The sequence below is a fragment of the Lygodium microphyllum genome, chromosome 9, assembly GCF_053477565.2.
Source record: "Lygodium microphyllum isolate KBCC chromosome 9, Lygodium_microphyllum_v1.1.10, whole genome shotgun sequence".
Classification (NCBI taxonomy): domain Eukaryota; kingdom Viridiplantae; phylum Streptophyta; class Polypodiopsida; order Schizaeales; family Lygodiaceae; genus Lygodium; species Lygodium microphyllum.
The window spans coordinates 52,731,509-52,748,716 of record NC_141143.1 but is presented as its reverse complement, the minus strand read 5'-3'; positions in this window follow the sequence as shown (position 1 = coordinate 52,748,716).

The following is a 17,208-nucleotide window of genomic DNA, read 5'->3' as shown; positions in this document are numbered from 1 at the left end:
TGTGACACCTTGCCGAGAGTGGTTTCATTCATACCGTACTGTTTCGGGTTCTGTGCGCTTGGGTGATGACAGCTCTCTTGATATTGTGGGCATTGGTGATGTTAGGCTGCAGTTTCCTTCTGGCAGCAGTTTTGTTATGCAGGATGTACGTCATGTACGTGCTTTGACATGCAGTCTCATGTCAGCTGGACAGCTTGATGATGCAAGTTATCATGTATCTTTTGGAGACTCTGCATGGAAGATCACTCGTGGAATACTTATGATTGCGAGGTGCCCATTTGGGCCATATGTCTTTGAAGAAATGAAAATGCTTTCTCGTTTGCAGTACTTACTGCCCCTTGATTATGCATGTTTTAATTCATGTGAGCATTGTCTTTATGGCAGGAAAGAAGTCTGGTAGGCCATGCATGAGTGAGCCCTTGACATTGGTATATTCGGATGTCTATGGAGCCATCCCTTGTCAGTCTATGGGTGGTGCAAATTATTTTGTTATGTTCATAGATGATTTTTCATGGAAAGTTTGGGCTTATCCCATTAAGTTGAAATCCGATGTCTTGGCTATTCAGAGATGGCTTGCATTGGTTGAGAACTAGTCTGGGTATAGGCTAAAATGCCTAAGAATAGATAATGGGGGTGAGTATGTCTCATGTGCTTTTGAGCAGTTATGTGATGAGAGGGGTATTAATCGTCAATTGACCACCACCTACACCCCCCCCAGAATGGTTTGGCTGAGCGAATGAATAGAACCATCCAAGAGCGTGTATGCAGCATGCTTAACCATGCAAGCCTACCACAGAACTTTTGTGCTGAGGCAGTTAGTACAACTCCGCATGTCATAAACAGATCACCTTCTAGTGGTTTGGATTGCCAGGTTGTAGAGGAGGTATGGTCTGGAAAACCTCCCTCTTATGCGCATCTCCGTGTCTTTAGATGTGAGACATTTTGCTATGTGCCCAGGGACAAGAGAAGTAAGCTAGATCCTAAGAGTGTCAAGTGCATTTTCCTTGGTTATGGGGATGCAGGTGAGATGGGTTACCGTCTCTGGGATTCGCAGGCATGAAAAGTCATCCACAATCATGATGTAGTCTTCCATGAAGACAAGATGTATAGGCAGCCTGAGAGAGTTGTTGAGATCCGTAATGTCATATTTCAAGAGGAGCTGAGAGCTCCCACACAGCCAGTTGAATAGCCTACAGTTGCAGCTGATACTCATGGTTAGGGTGTTGCACAGGTAGTTGGGCACGCAGCAGCAGAGCCTGCTGTGAGATGGTCTACTAGAGGCATGCATCCACCTAATAGATTTTAGCCCTCGATGCATTATGTCTTGGTTATAGATACAAGAGAGCCATTCACTTATGATGAGGCTATGCGCAGGGGTGACAGTCACTCTTGGGAGAGGGCTATGTAGTAGTCTGAGATAGACTCCTTGCAGAAGAATGACACTTGGGATTTGGTTTCCTTGCATACGGGCAAGAAGGCTTTGCCATCACTACAACAAAAAGGCCTCTTAGACGCACTTTTAGACATAATTTTGAATTGAGAGAAAATCTTACGGGCGCATTTATAAGCCCGTCCATTAGTGCGTCTACCATTTCGCGTCTATAGTCGCATGTATGAGAAAATCCACACTCACCAGTAGACGCGCTTGGAAATCCACACGCACCAATAGACGCACTTTAGATGCGCATATACATGCATGAATACAAGCGCACACAAAAATAAAAATTGTTATTTATTTAATTTCTTTTGTGCGTCTACAAGCGCATCTACATGGAAAATTAGATGGGCACCTAGACACTTTCATAGACACGCTTTTACATGCACTAGTAGACACGAACGCAAAACTAAAAATCTCATTTTTAAAAAAAATGATATTTAATTCTTTTTATTAATTTGAATTATATAGCGCCTGTATGGACGCATGTATTCTGCATTTTAGATGCGAGTATAGATGCGCGTTTTGTGCAATTTAGACGCACAAATTCTATTTGGAAAAAACACAATGGATCTGAAGGCAGGAGAATTGAAAACAAAAATACATATATTCATTATATATAAAACACATTTATATGGGGAGTTTAAGTGCTTGCGACCTAAAGCATGGCCGCAAGTAGTAGGCTCAAAGATGGATAATAGATATACAAGGAAACAAGGCCATAGAGGAGGTATGGTGCTCCTCTATGAATCTGAAGAAGAAACATATTCGCTACCACCACCATCGCTACTACCATTGCTATCCCCCTCCTCGCTATGCTCAACATCGAGGTTCACCTATACACACAAAAGATCAAGGTTGCTTATGTACAATTGCAAAGAAAAAGTTATAATTAGCTATACTTTTAATACAAAAGTAAGAAAAACATACCTCCTCTGGCTGTCGCATCCTCACAGCCCGGTTGTATTGCTCCTCAGTGATGAGACCCTCCTCATAGAAGTGAAGCCATGTGGCTGCGCGGTTATGGCCTCGATGGCAACCTACCTCTCTAGGAGTAGGTATCCTACCAAAGATAGTAGTCTGTAAAATAATTATAATATATACAAACAATTATGATACACAATATATTAGAATAAATTATATAAAGAATTGAAAAAAATATCAATTTTAAAAAACTAAAAATCAAAATATACTTACAAACTCTACCTCCCACGACTCTCTGCTGCCCGATCCGTAATACGACGATCCCATGGTTTCCATTTGGATGCGTTGCGTCTCTGCGTGGTGGCGACTCTTCACTTTCTCTGCTGCTTTCTTCTTGGCTTTCTTCCACTCTATGCGGTGGCACATAGGTGGTTGGCTATAGGCTCCATGCCCCTCCTTCTCTCTTCGCAGTGACTCCTTGGCGCGTGTCATGACGTGGGATCTTTTGTTGTGAAGAAAATCCCTCACTTTTGTGCGTCCCCAATCACCCGAGAATCGCTGATCCTTAGGATTTGGGTACCTCCTATGGACTGCCCTCAACATCTCCTGCCACAGGCCGCATTTCTGATTCTTGAAGTAAACAAAATAATCTTTATACGTCACATGCACGATGCTCCTCATTTATGCCATTACATCCCTTCCTTCATCATCATTGAAGATGCCACCAGTATTTGTAACTCTACAGTATTGGCATACAAGCTCCTCTACGTGATCTTCTGGTGAGGGTGAACACTCACCACCTCCTAGGCAATCCCCACACAAGTCTCGTCCTCCCCCTCGACTCTCCCTCCTCCCTCTCTGTCGACTACCCTCTGCCTCACTAGATGGACGTGCTTCTGCAAATGCACGTGCGTTGGCTGATGCTTCTACTTCAGCCGATGCTTCTACTTCAGCCGATGCATGTATAGGTGCTGCACATGGAGTACCTACAAATGGAGTTTGGACATTTGGTTTTTCAGAAGCAGTGCCACGGCAAAGATGTCAGAGGCGTTCCAGACATGACGTTGAGCACCTCGCCTGCTGTGGGAGAGCGGCCAAGGTGTCTAGTCATCTCTCCCATGAAGTCTTTCTTACTAGAAAAACCTCTAAAAAAAGCATTGATCCCTCTGTTGAACAAGCCCAATATATCATTCATGCGGTCCAAATTTGGGTCATTGCTAGATGAACCAGGATGCAACATCTGTAAATAAAAAACAGAAATAAGACAAATTTGCTAAACTGTAATATTGTGTAAACTGTACTATTGTGTAACATATTCGTACAATTCTAGAAATTAAAATTTATTTTTTTATTAGAGTTAGCGCGTGTATAATCGCATTTGAGATGCAGAATAGACGCACTCTCAAACGCTTCCCTGAAGTCAAACTTTTTTGTTAGAGCACGTGTATATTTGCGTCTGACATGCAATATATAGAAGTGCTCTCAGACACATCCCAGAAGTCAAAGCTTCCGGGCGAGTACATGTATATTCGCATCTGAGATGCAGAATAGACACACTCTCAGATGCGTCTCTGAAGTCAAAGCTTCTAGGCAGAGCGCATGTATTCTCACGTCTGAGATGCAGAATATACATGCTTGGAGACGCGACTACAGACGCGGTGATAGCAAACATAGTTGCGCATCTATGTCTACGTCTCCACTGAAATCTACACACGTTGTCAAACACGCTAAGTCGGCTTCTCTCAATCCGACAACCGCCATCCATGATTTATTTGTGATATAAGAACTTCAATAATAGATCCTAATACAGAAAGAGAGAGAGAGAGAGAGAGAGAGAGAGAGAGAGAGAGAGAGAGAGGACTCACCTTGGGTCTTTGGTGTGGACGAGTGGTGGCGCTGCTTCCTTCCCCTTCTTCCTCTCCTTAGTGAGTTGCTCTCCCTTCATGCTTGCTTCTTGTTGTCTCCTCTCTTTGCTTCTTGTTCCTCTTGTTCTCCTCTCTTTTGTTCTCTCTTTCTTCCTCTCCTTGGCTTTCTTCTTTCCCCTCTTGTCTTTTTGAAGTGAAAGAAGAGGTGAGTCATGAGGAGGTGAGTCATGAAGAGATTAGTGGAGGTAGACTGCATATAGGCTAAACTTGAGCTTTAGAACACGCAAAAAATGCAGGAAATGTGCAGTTTGAAAAGAAATGATTCAAGTATCTTTTGAATTTTGACTTTTGCGTCCATTTTTGCATGTATATGCACGTCTAATTTTACATAAACGTGCTTATAGACGCGGATTTAGATGTGCAGATAGACACAGATTTAGATACGTAGTTAGATGCAGGTATAGATGCACATTTAGCGCGCTTGCATTTTTATCATAAGTTTTTGTATTTAAGATAAGTTTTGATAGTAAGTTCTTATCATAAGTTTTTATGTATTTATTATAAGTTTTATGTATTTAAAATTCAGATCTTAGAATAATTAATACTCGAAGTTTTTATGTAAACATATGAATAACAAATTTGATGTTGTCATGAATTAGGTTTAATCATGTCGTCATCATCACCTAGTGCGGTGCATGCTGATGAGTCAACGAGCACATCCTCAAGTGAGGATGAAACATTACGTTTTCATAATCGAGATGCATGGCTACAACGAAAAATTAAATGCATGTGTGATCGTCGTCGAGGGTGTATTTTTCGAGCACGTTGAGTTGCAATGTCACACTTCAGCATGTATGGAGAATGGGATCGAGAAAAATCACCGGTATTCATTGTTTTTAACACTAAGATTGCTAGTTTATGTTACTCAATATATATCAACGTACATGTAACTCCCTTTTGTGGTTGAGCAAGATGCGGTGCCACATCCTCAGATGCTCACTCTTGGGCGTCGAGAGGCTGCAAAACGTCGACGTGAGGAGGCAAAGTCTTCAAGAAGAGTGGAGACTAATGACCATTATAGTAGCCCTCATGAAATGCTCCATCAAGTTGTAGAGGATGAGATTTTGGACAACATGGTACCGGTTCGGGGAGAAGGTCACTCTATGAAGCCAGATGACCCACTATACGTAGCGTCATCTACTCCGTTGTATGAAGGTTATATGTACTCCGTTCTTCATGCATCCCTCAAGATACTTAACTTGCAAACAATTTATGGATGAAGTAATGTCAGTTTGATGCGTTATTGAAGTAGGTATCAATTCAGTTTGGCTTATGAATCATAATATTAATTGTTCTATTTTGAAATCAGACACAAATATATGTTGGTGGTTTTTTAAATTACTTTTAAAAATATATGTAGGTTATTATCACAAACACTTCCAAAAGGAAACAAATTGCCAACTAAGAGAGAGCAAGCAAGACATTATTTGACATCTCTAGGAGTGCTCGATTATGTCAAGATCCATGCATGTGTCAATGATTGTGTCTTATTTCGTGGGATTTATGAGTTCTCACAAGAGTGTCCTGTTTGTGGGCGAATCAAGATACAAAGTTGAGATGAAGTCAATGGATGTGCCTCGTAAGGTTTTGCGACATTTTCGGATTGTTCTACGTATTCAACTTATGTTCAAGTGTAAGTCTATTGGAAAGCTCATGTCATGGCATGCTAGTCATCGTTCAAGTAATGGAAAATGGAGGATCCCTACAAACACACCAGCATGGCAACATATAGATAGTTTGTGGCCCGTTTTCAAAGAAGAGCCAAGAAATTTGACATTTGGTTTAGGTATGGATGGAATCAATCCATTTGGCATGAAAAGCACATCATATAGTGTATGGCCAGTGGTATTAGTGAACTATAATATTCCTCCATCCATGGCAATTAAAAAGGGACATGTAATGTTGTCTCTTCGGATTCTTGGAAAACACAAGGTTAAAAACATGGACATTTACTTAGAGCCTTTGATTGAAGAGTTAGAAATGTTATGGGAAGGTATTGAGTTACAAGATACAAATGCATCTGCATCCTCTAGAGATTTCACTTTGAACACCATGTTGTTGTGGACCATGCATGACTTTCCAAGATATAGAGAGTGTCCAGGTACATGTATATAGCTCTATATTTGAAATTCAAGACTTGAATCAATTGCATGTTATTAATTCACTTGTTTGTTCAGGTTTAACCACATCAGGATATCATGCATGTCCTATTTGTGGTCCCTCTCTAGTTTCCTCTAGGCCGGCACGTTTAAAGAAGGTTATCTATGACAATCCTCATCCATTTCTTCCTATTGACCATCCCAAATATGTTCTCCCTACTAATGGAATGACTCCACAATCTCTAACCATTCGAGATTGGAAGGAGAGATGGATTAATGCGGACAGCCACCCTCCACTGGTAAGAAGTATATTTCTCTCAATTGACTTTAAAGTATTAAGCATGATGAATTGTTTACATAATATATTGTTTGTTTGTTAGGTTCTCTATATTTTTTCGTCTTTCATATTGGAATGAACTCAAGATCGGACCCCATGCACATATTCAAAAATGTTGTATCTACATTATGGGATCACTTGATAGGGGCTCGTGATTCAGTCAATGTAAGGAAGGATTTACGTAACATTGGTCGCATGAGACGAGCTTGGCCATGCATTGGACCTAGAGGAAAGATTGAGCTACCCCATGCACCTTGGGTGTTATCAAAGAACGAGGAAAAAATAGTGAAGGAACAAATGTATAGCTTTCGAACACCCACAGGATGTATGAGATGTCTCAAGGGAGCCTTGATAAAGAAAAAGAAAAGAGGTGTGGAGCAACTATCTAGTTTGAAGTCCCATGATTGGCACAAAATGATTCAAGTAAGAGTATCTCTAACCATGAATATAGTAATTAGTGGAGTAACTATGTGTAAACATTGGGATATGATGACTTTTTCCTCAACTAATCATTTGATCTATGAATATTATTTACATTCAGTTCGTACTTCCTACTAGCATATCCCATTGTGTATCCAAAGATGTACGTGATATCATTTACAAGATGGGAGAGCTTGTGAGGTGTATATACATTGTATTTTTTCATTATATATTGCATACATCATGTAGTGAACCTCTTTGAATTTCTACACAAAAATAAACAATTGTCAAATACATCCTAACAGATACGTGAGCTTGAAGGAAATTGATCCAAACACATTGCAAGATGCTCGAGTATTATCTGTTGAGGTGGTTTGCTTGGTGATGAAATTTTTCCTCGCTCCATTTTGACTACTCAATTACATTTACTCATACATTTGATTGATGAGATCGCACTTTGTGGGGTAGTTCATGCAAGGTGGATGTTTTTTCTTGAGCGCTTCATGAAAACCTTGAAAGATTTTGTGAGGCAAAAAGAACAGCCTGAGGAAAGCATGGCTGAGGGTTGGTTAGTGCAATCATCCCTTATTTATATCTCTAAATATCTTACTGAAGTGGACCCCTCTCAACACAACTATGGAAAGATGATGAAGACTTCAGGATGACCTCTATAATACCTCAAGGAAAAGGAATGAGTAAAGTGTTAACAAAAGAAGAACTTTGTAAGTTAAATAGTTTTTGTGTGCTCAATAGTGATGTAATGAGCAAATGGGTGACACTATATAATGAAGCAAGGGCAAGAAGAAAAAGCGAAAGACAAGTATTTCGCACCAGATATGGACGTAATGTCTAATTTCTAGATCATCTAAATGCGCTCCCACATCATATTGATATAGATTGGTTACATGAGAAAATGGAGAGAATGGAAAAAGAGGAGGAAATTAATATATCTCAAGAAGAGTGGGAATATGCACGAGTTTGCTTATCAAATGTGAGACATACTATCAATTACTTTGTTTCTAGTTATATTTTATATAATAAATTGACATGTTTGATCTTAATCTTTTACTACTAGTGCACATTATTCAATGCTATTTGGTATTAGGGTAAACATCTTCGAACTCAATGTATAGATGAAAAGAGAAATACCCAAGATTGTGGTGTCCTTGCTCACTTCGAGGATGCCAATGGTACCATGGGTTATTGTGGCTTGATCCAATATATTCTGAAGCTTGATTTCAAATGATTCTTTATATATGTACTGGATGTGAAATGGTTTAAAGAAGTGGTATCAAATGGTGTGCATTGCATAATCAAATATCATCCAAGTGGTTTTGTAATCATTGACTCTACAAAATTTCACCAAAACAAGAATGACACATTCAAACTACCTCAACAATGCTTGTTTATATGTATACATGTGATACATATACACAATATAATAAGTATTTAAGTTTCTTGCTTTTGGTTTTCAAATACAAGTTGTGTCACTACAACAAAAAGGCCTCTTAGATGCACTTTTAGATGCAATTTTTGAATTGAGAGAAAATCTTACGGGCACGTCTACCCGCTCGTCTATTTGCACGTCTACAAACTCGCGTCTATAGTCGCATGTATGAAAAAATTTACACATAGAAATAGATGTGCAAAAGACGCGCATATACACACGTGAATACAAGCGCATAAAAAAACCAAAATTTTTATTTATTTAATTTCTTTTGTGCGTCTACTAGCGTGTCTACATGGCACATTAGACAGGAATATAGACACGCCTATAGATGCGCTTTTACAAGCGCCCATAGATGCGAACGCAAAACAAAAAAACTTTTTTTAAAAAGGTATTTAATTTCTTTTTTAAAATTTTAATTATGTAGCGCTTGTACTTTGCATTTTGCACGCGCTTATAAACGCGCGTTTTCTGCAATTTGACGTGCAGACGCGCAAAACAAAACTGGAAAAAAAAAACCAGAGAGCATACATCAAATAGATATTCAAGGAGAAGATCACTCTATGAAGCCAGATGATCCACTATACGTAGCATCATCTACTCCGTTGTATGAAGGTTGTATGTACTCTGTTCTTCGTGCGTCCCTCGAGATACTTAACTTGCAAACAATTTATGGATGGAGTAATCTCAGTTTGAATGCGTTATTGAAGTAGGTATCAATTCAGTTTGGCTTATGAATCATAATATTAATTGTTCTATTTTGAAATCAGACACAAATATATGTTGGTGGTTTTTTAACTCACTTTTAAAAATATATGTAGGTTATTATCACAAATGCTTCCAAAAGGAAACAAATTGCCAACTAAGAGAGAGCAAGCAAGACATTACTTGACATCGCTGGGTGGCCTCGATTATGTGAAGATCCAAGCATGTGTCAATGATTGTGTCTTATTTTGTGGGATTTATGAGTTCGCACGAGAGTGTCTTGTTTGTGACGAATCAAGATACGAAGTGGAGATGAATTCAATGGATGTGCCTCGTGAGGTTTTGCGACATTTTCCAATTGTTCCACATATTCAACTTATGTTCAACTGTAAGTCTATTGGAAAGCTTATGTCATGGCATGCTAGTCATCGTTCAAGTGATGGAAAATGGAGGATCTTTGCAGACACACCGGCATGGCAACATATAGATAATTTGTGGTCCGTTTTCAAAGAAGAGCCAAGATATTTGAGATTTGTTTTAGGTATGGATGGAATCAATCCATTTGGCATCAAAAGTACATCATATAGTGTATGGCCAGTAGTATTGGTGAACTATAATATTCCTCCATCCATGGCAATTAAAAAGATACATGTAATGTTGTCCCTTCTGATTCCTGGAAAGCACAAGGTAAAAAACATGGACATTTACTTAGAGCCTTTGATTGAAGAGTTAGAAATGTTATGGGAAGGTATTGAGGTGCAAGATACAAGTGCATCTGCATCCTCTAGAGATTTCACATTGAAGGCCATGTTGTTGTGGACCATGCATGACTTTCGAGGATATGGAGAGTGTTCATGTACATATATATAACTCTATATTTGAAATTCAAGACTTAAATCAATTGCATTTTATTAATTCACTTGTTTGTTCAGGTTTAACCACATTAGGATATCATGCATGTCCTATTCACGGTCCCTCTCTAGTTTCCTCTAGGCCGGTACATTTAAAGAAGGCTATCTACGACAATTATGATCGATTTCTTCCTATTGACCATCCCAAATATGTTCTCCCTACTAATGGAATGACTCCACAATATCTTACCATTCGAGATTGGAAGAAGAGATGGATTAATGCCGACAGCCACCCTCCACTCGGCATGAGTCGGTAAGAAGTACATTTCTCTCGATTGACTTTAAAGTATTTAGCATGATGAATTGTTTACATAATATATTATTTGTTTGTTAGGTTCTCTATATTTTTTTGTTTTTCGTATTCGACTGAACTCAAGATCAATCACCTATTGGACCCCATGCACATATTCAAAAATGTTGTATCTACATTATGGGATCACTTGATAGGGGATCGTGATTCAGTCAATGTAAGGGAGGATTTACGTAACATTGGTCGTATGAGACGAGCCTGGCCACGCGTTGGACCTAGAGGAAAGATTGAGCTATCCCATGCACCTTGAATGTTGTCAAAGAATGAGGAAAAAAGGAACAAATATGTAGCTTTTGAACACCCATAGGATGTATGAGATGTCTCAAGGGAGCCTTCATAAAGAAAAAAAAAGAGGTGTGGAGAAACTATCTAGTTTGAAGTCCCACGATTGGCACAAAATTATTCAAGTAAGGGTATCTCTAACCATGAAGATAGTAATTAGTGGAGTAACTATGTGTAAACTTTGGGGTATGATGACTTTTTCCTTAACTAATCATTTGATCTATGAATATTATTTACATTCAGTTGGTACTTCTTACTAGCATATCCCATTGTGTATCCAAAGTTGTACCTGATATCATTTACAAGATGAGAGAGCTTGTGAGGTGTGTATACATTGTATTTTTTCATTATATATCTTTGAATTTCTACACAAAAATAAACAATTGTCAAATACATCTTGATAGATACGTGAGCTCGAAGGAAATTGATCGAAACACATTGCAAGATGCTCGAGTATTATCTGTTGGGGTGGTTTGTTTGGTGGAGGAAATTTTTTCTCGATCCATTTTGACTACTCAATTACATTTATTCGTACATTTGATTGATGAGATCGCACTTTGTGGGGCAGTTTATGCAAGGTGGATGTTTTGTCTTTAGCACTTCATGAAAACCTTGAAAGATTTGTAAGGAAAAAAGCACGGCCTGAGAGAAGCATGGTTGAGGGTTGGTTAGTGCAATCATCCCTTGTTTATATCTGTGAATATCTTGCTGAAGTGGACCCCTCTCAACCACGAGTATGGAAAGATGATGAAGACTTGAGGATAACCTCTATAATACCTCAAGGAAAAGGAATGAGTAAAGTGCTAACAAAAGAAGAACTTTGTAAGTTAAATAGTTTTTGTGTGCTCAATAGTGATGTAATGAGCAAATGGGTGACACTATATAATGAAGCAAGGGCAAGAAGAAAAAGTGAAAGACAACAATTTTGCACCAGATATGGATGTAATGTCTCATTTCTAGATCATCTAAATGCACTCCCACGTCATATTGATATAGATTGGTTACATGAGGAAATGGAGAGAATGAAAAAAGAGGAGGAAATTAATATATCTGAAGAAGAGTGAGAATATGCATGAGGTTGCTTATCAAAGGTGAGACATACTATCAATTAATTTGTTTCTATAAGTTATATTTTATATAAAAAATTGACATGTTTGATCTTAATATTTTACTACTAGTGTGCATTATTCAATGCTATTTGGTGTGAGGGTAAACATCTTCGAACTCAATGTATAGATGAAAAGATAAATACCCAAGATTATGGTGTCCTTGCTCACTTCGAGGATGCCAATGGTACCATGGAAGGTTATTGTGGCTTGATCCAAGATATTCTAAAGCTTGACTTCAGACGATTCTTTATATATGTACTGGATGTGAAGTGGTTTAAGAAAGTGGTAACAAATGGTGAGCATTGCACAATCAGTCGTCATCCAAGTGTTTTTGTAATCATTGACTCTACAAAATTTCACCAAAACAAGAATGACACATTAGTACTACCTCAACAATGCGAGCAGGTATATATGCAAAAGCTAATTTTTTAATATGTATACATGTGACACATATACATAATATAATAAGTATTTAAGTTTCTTACTTTTGTTTTTCAAATACAGGTTGTGTATCATCCAATGGTAAACAATAACCGATGGTGGTATGTCATCCCTATATCTAATCATTCAGAATCAATATATAGTAATATTACCGACATAGAGATAGCAGATAACAATCCAACAATTAATGATGATGTACATGATGATACCATAATGCATGATATGCGTGATATAGTACAAGATGAATCTCGTGAGGATGTTCAAGGAAACACAGAAGAGGACAATAATGTGATTGATGATATTGATGAAGTTATTGAGCAATATAGCAACACATCTGATAGTGGGATAGACTCATTTATTTCGTTACCTCTTGGTAACATAGACTTAGAAGTAGATAGTTTAGCAAGGGCTAATCTCATTGAAGATGAGATGGATCATTCACTGTAACATACTTAATTTGATTAATGATTCAATGTGTATTCTTAATTCTATGGAAAATATTATGCGCACACGTGCATACTCAAGAATCAATAGTCAAGTTTAAAGTTAAATTGAATTTTTCATAATAAAAATGAAGTATTTTTAATCATCTTCAAGTAGAGAAATTACGAGATACATGCAATGCTTGCTACTAATTGTATAATAAGGTTTTTATTGCTTGCCGCTAATTACTTATATCAGGCTTGTCAACTGGAGGAATTGCCATTTATTAGAGAGCAATGCAAAAATAATTATTAACTCTAGTTTTTTTATTATATTAAGTCCAATTTCAGGTGGTTAAATAATTACGCGTTTATATTTGCATCTATTTGCATGGATATGCAGACGCAAAATTCACGTCTATTTACATGCTCTTTTACATACGCATATAGACACAATGATAGACGTGCCCGACTTTGCGCGTCTATGCCTCGTTTCTGTTGTGGTGTGTATCATTCAATGGTAAACAATAACTGATGGTGGTATGCCATCCCTATATCTAATCATTCAAAACCAATATATGGTAATATTACGGACATAGAGATAGTAGATGACAATCCATCAATTAATGATTATGTACATGATGACACCATAATGGATGATATGCGTGATATAGTACAAGATGAACCTCGTGAGGATGTTGAAGGAAAGGCAGAAGAGAACAATAATGTGGTTGATGATGATGAAGTTATTGAGCAATATAGCAACACATTTGATAGTGGGATAGACTTATTTGTTTCGTTACCTCTTGGTAACATAGACCTAGAAGTAGATAGTTTAGCAAGGGCTGATCTCATTGAAGATGAGATGGATCATTCACTGTAATATACTTAATTCGCTTAATGATTCAATGTGTCTTCTTAATTCTATGGAAAATATCATATGCACATGTGCATACTCAAGAATCAATAGTCAAGTTTAAAGCTAAATTGAATTTTCCATAATAAAAAGAAAGTATTTTTTATCATCTTCAAGTAGATAAATTACGAGATACATGCAATGTCTGCTACTAATTGTATAATAAGGTTTGTGTCGCTTGCCGGTAATTACTTATATCAGGCTTCTCAACTGGAGGAACTGCCATTCATTAGATAGCAATGAAAAAATAATTTTAAACTCTGGTTTTTTTATTATATTAAGTCCAATTTTAGGTGATTAAATAATTACGCATTTGCAAATGTGTTTATATTTGCATCTATCTGTGCGGATATATAGATGCAAAATTCGCGTCTATTTACACACTCTTTTACACGCACATATAGACGCAATGATAGATGCGCCCGACTTTGCACTTCTAACATGTGCCTCTATGCCTCGTTTGTGTTGTGGTGCATGCAAGTGGGTGTACAAGCTGAAAAGTACCCCTGGACACCCTAAGCTAGCATACAAGGCCAGATTGGTAGCAAAGGGTTTTAAGCACGATCATGGTGTGGACTTTGATGAGGTCTTTTCTCCTATGGTTAAGATGACCACCCTACGCTTAGTCTTGGCTTTGGTTGCTCAGCTTGACTTGGATTTATACTAGATGGATATCAAGACGACTTTCTTACATGGGGACTTGCATGATGAGATTTACATGGAGATTTATACTAGATGGATTTCTCACAGGGCTACAGCAGTAGGAGTGCTATGGATCCGTGTCTTTACACAAAGAAAGCCCGTGATGGTTCTTTATTGATCTTAGTACTCTATGTGGATGATATGCTAATAGCACGGAAAGCTCATGATGAGCTAGATGCTCTTAAGGCTCAGCTCAAGAAGAGCTTTGACATGAAAGATCTGGGACATGCTGCTCACATACTTGGTATGCGCATTAGACGCGACAGGCATCACGAACTCCTCTACTTGTCACAAAGGGAGTACATTCATAAAGTCCTTGAGCACTTCTGCATGCAGGATATAAAGCCTATTGACTGTCCATTGCCTTCTTGTGTGAGGGTATCACAAGTTGATTGTCCGCAGACAAATGAGTAGAGGGCGAAGATGGCCAAGATTCCCTATGCATCCGCAATGGGTAGTCTTATGTATGCCATGATCGCCACTTGTCTAGATATTGCCTTTGCAGTTGGTGTTGTGGCACGCTATATGGCTACACCTAGCAAGAAGCATTGGGATGCCGTGAAGGGTATCATGAGGTACCTGAAGGGCACTACAGATATGTGCATATGCTATGGCAGCCATGATACAAGAGTTGTGGGGTACACTGACTCTGATTATGCAGGACATGAATATAGTAGAAAGTCCACTTCCAACTATGTATTCACCTATGCTAGAGGTGCTGTTTCTTGGATGTCCATGGTGCAGAAATGCACGACCCTTTCTACTACAGAGGCCGAGTATGTTGCAGCCACTGAGGCTTGCAAGGAGGCCGTTTGGTTGGGTCGTTTGGTTGCTGACCTTGGTATTGATGCTATCCCTACACTGCATTCAGATTCAATGAGTGTTATTCAGTTAGCCAAGAATCCGGTCTTCCATACGAAGAAGAAACACATTGAGGTGAGGTATCACTTCATATGTGGGGTCATTGAGGACAAGTCTGTTGATCTTGTCAAGATCTCGACTGACCACAATCCTGCAGATCTGCTCACGAAACACCTCTCTACAGAGCGCTTTGCCTTCCTTAGGAGGTTGATGGGCGTGGGATGAGATGACGTCTTTCCTCATCCTGTTGTATATGTGTATATATTGTACTGTTTTTTTCTTTTTCTTTTCACTCCTCACTAGAGAAGATTTGCATTTAAGTAAGAGGTTGTTGGGGGTAAAGGGGCCTCGGCCTAGCCGCCCATGTATTACTACACTGGCAGTCACCGCCACTGCACACTGTAGGTGGCAGGTGCCCACCACCGTCACTTTATTCTTTATTCTTTTAGTGTAACGTGTCCCCTAGTATCATCTAGGACACGTCTTAGCAGTCCATTGGAAAGGATGTCTAGAAAACTCCGCCCGACACTCCCATGGAATGTTATGGGTTTTGCGATCTAGGTCTTTCCGCGTCTGCCACGTAGCGGAAGTATCCTGGCCATTCCCACTTAGGATCGATCGGAATTAGGGTTTTCCTGATTGGTCATTAGCTAACAACAACTAGCGTCAGACCCGAGCGAACTACTTTACGCAGAAACGCCAGGTTCGAAGCGGATTCACGCTGCACTTGGTTCAAGGAGAATGGGAAACGAGAGGGATGCAAGGCTCAACCTCTCTGCCATAAGCCATAGTCCCATTCTGTTTCCCTAAAACAACGTAAATCGGGTAAGATGTAACTCTAGGTCATCACTCTCGTTATTCATTTTGATGATCATCCTGCTGTTCTTTGAGATTTTTGAGAAAAGTTCCCGGCTAACCGGGACCACCCAACCGTAGGACGGACCCATGATCCATCCTCCGCACTTTCCTCGGTTTGTTTTAGTTATGTAATTATCTAACACATTAATTTGACATATAACAATCAGCTTCTTTAATTAATCCTATTAAGCACTAGTTCCTTCACGTAATCTTATCACGTGACATAGAAAAACAATATCAAGCAAGTTCTTTTTTTAAAAAACATTTCATCATTTTATCTTTGAAATACAAGGAGTTTCCCCCATAGGCTTGTCCATAATCCGCCGAGGGCTATCCAGTAATCCCTAGGGATCACTATTCCAAGCTTCCGCCCGTAAACTAGTATGCGGACCTTAAGATCCAATCCCGAGTCACGTTAGCCTCTTGTGCAGGACCCAAAAGGCAAGGGATTTACGGCCAGAGCCCCCTGGCACCCAAGCATCCTCCTACTCCAAGTAGAGCTCAACGGAGAGACCTCTCGCGGTGAGTTCGGTCCACATTCCCAGCTCGGTGAACAACCCCCTTGGTTAGGGTTAGGCAGGTAGTCGGGGGTAACTGAAACTGCCTCTTCCTTCAGGCCTTTAACCTGAAGTATAGGTACTCATTTAATTTGTAATTCATAATTCAAACAGAGCCCTAAAATCTCTAGCAAGCAAAAACATTTCCATTAATCAACCGTGTTGTTTGGCAAACTGCTAAGGAAGTGCTCTTTTCTTTTGAGTGTATCAGCACTTGTTCCTAAGGTGTCTTGTAAAGTGGCAAGATCCTTTACATTCCGGTGTAGGGCGTACCTTATTAACCCAACTTGGTCAACCCTAAAGTTCCTTAGATATGCTAGTTTCCGGTTTACAATTTCCCTTATTTAGAAGGATATCCAAAAATACGTCCTTTTGCAAGATAACTTGCGTAGGGATCTGCCATCCTTATTGAGGGTTTTTACCCTTTCTCCTTGTGAATCAATCTCAAGACTAAATGATTTCGTACTTGCTGCGCAAGTCCTGCGATGGAATAATCCGTTTTAGATCCTTTAAGTTGACGTATGTCGGGCCTATGGTTTCTTTTTAA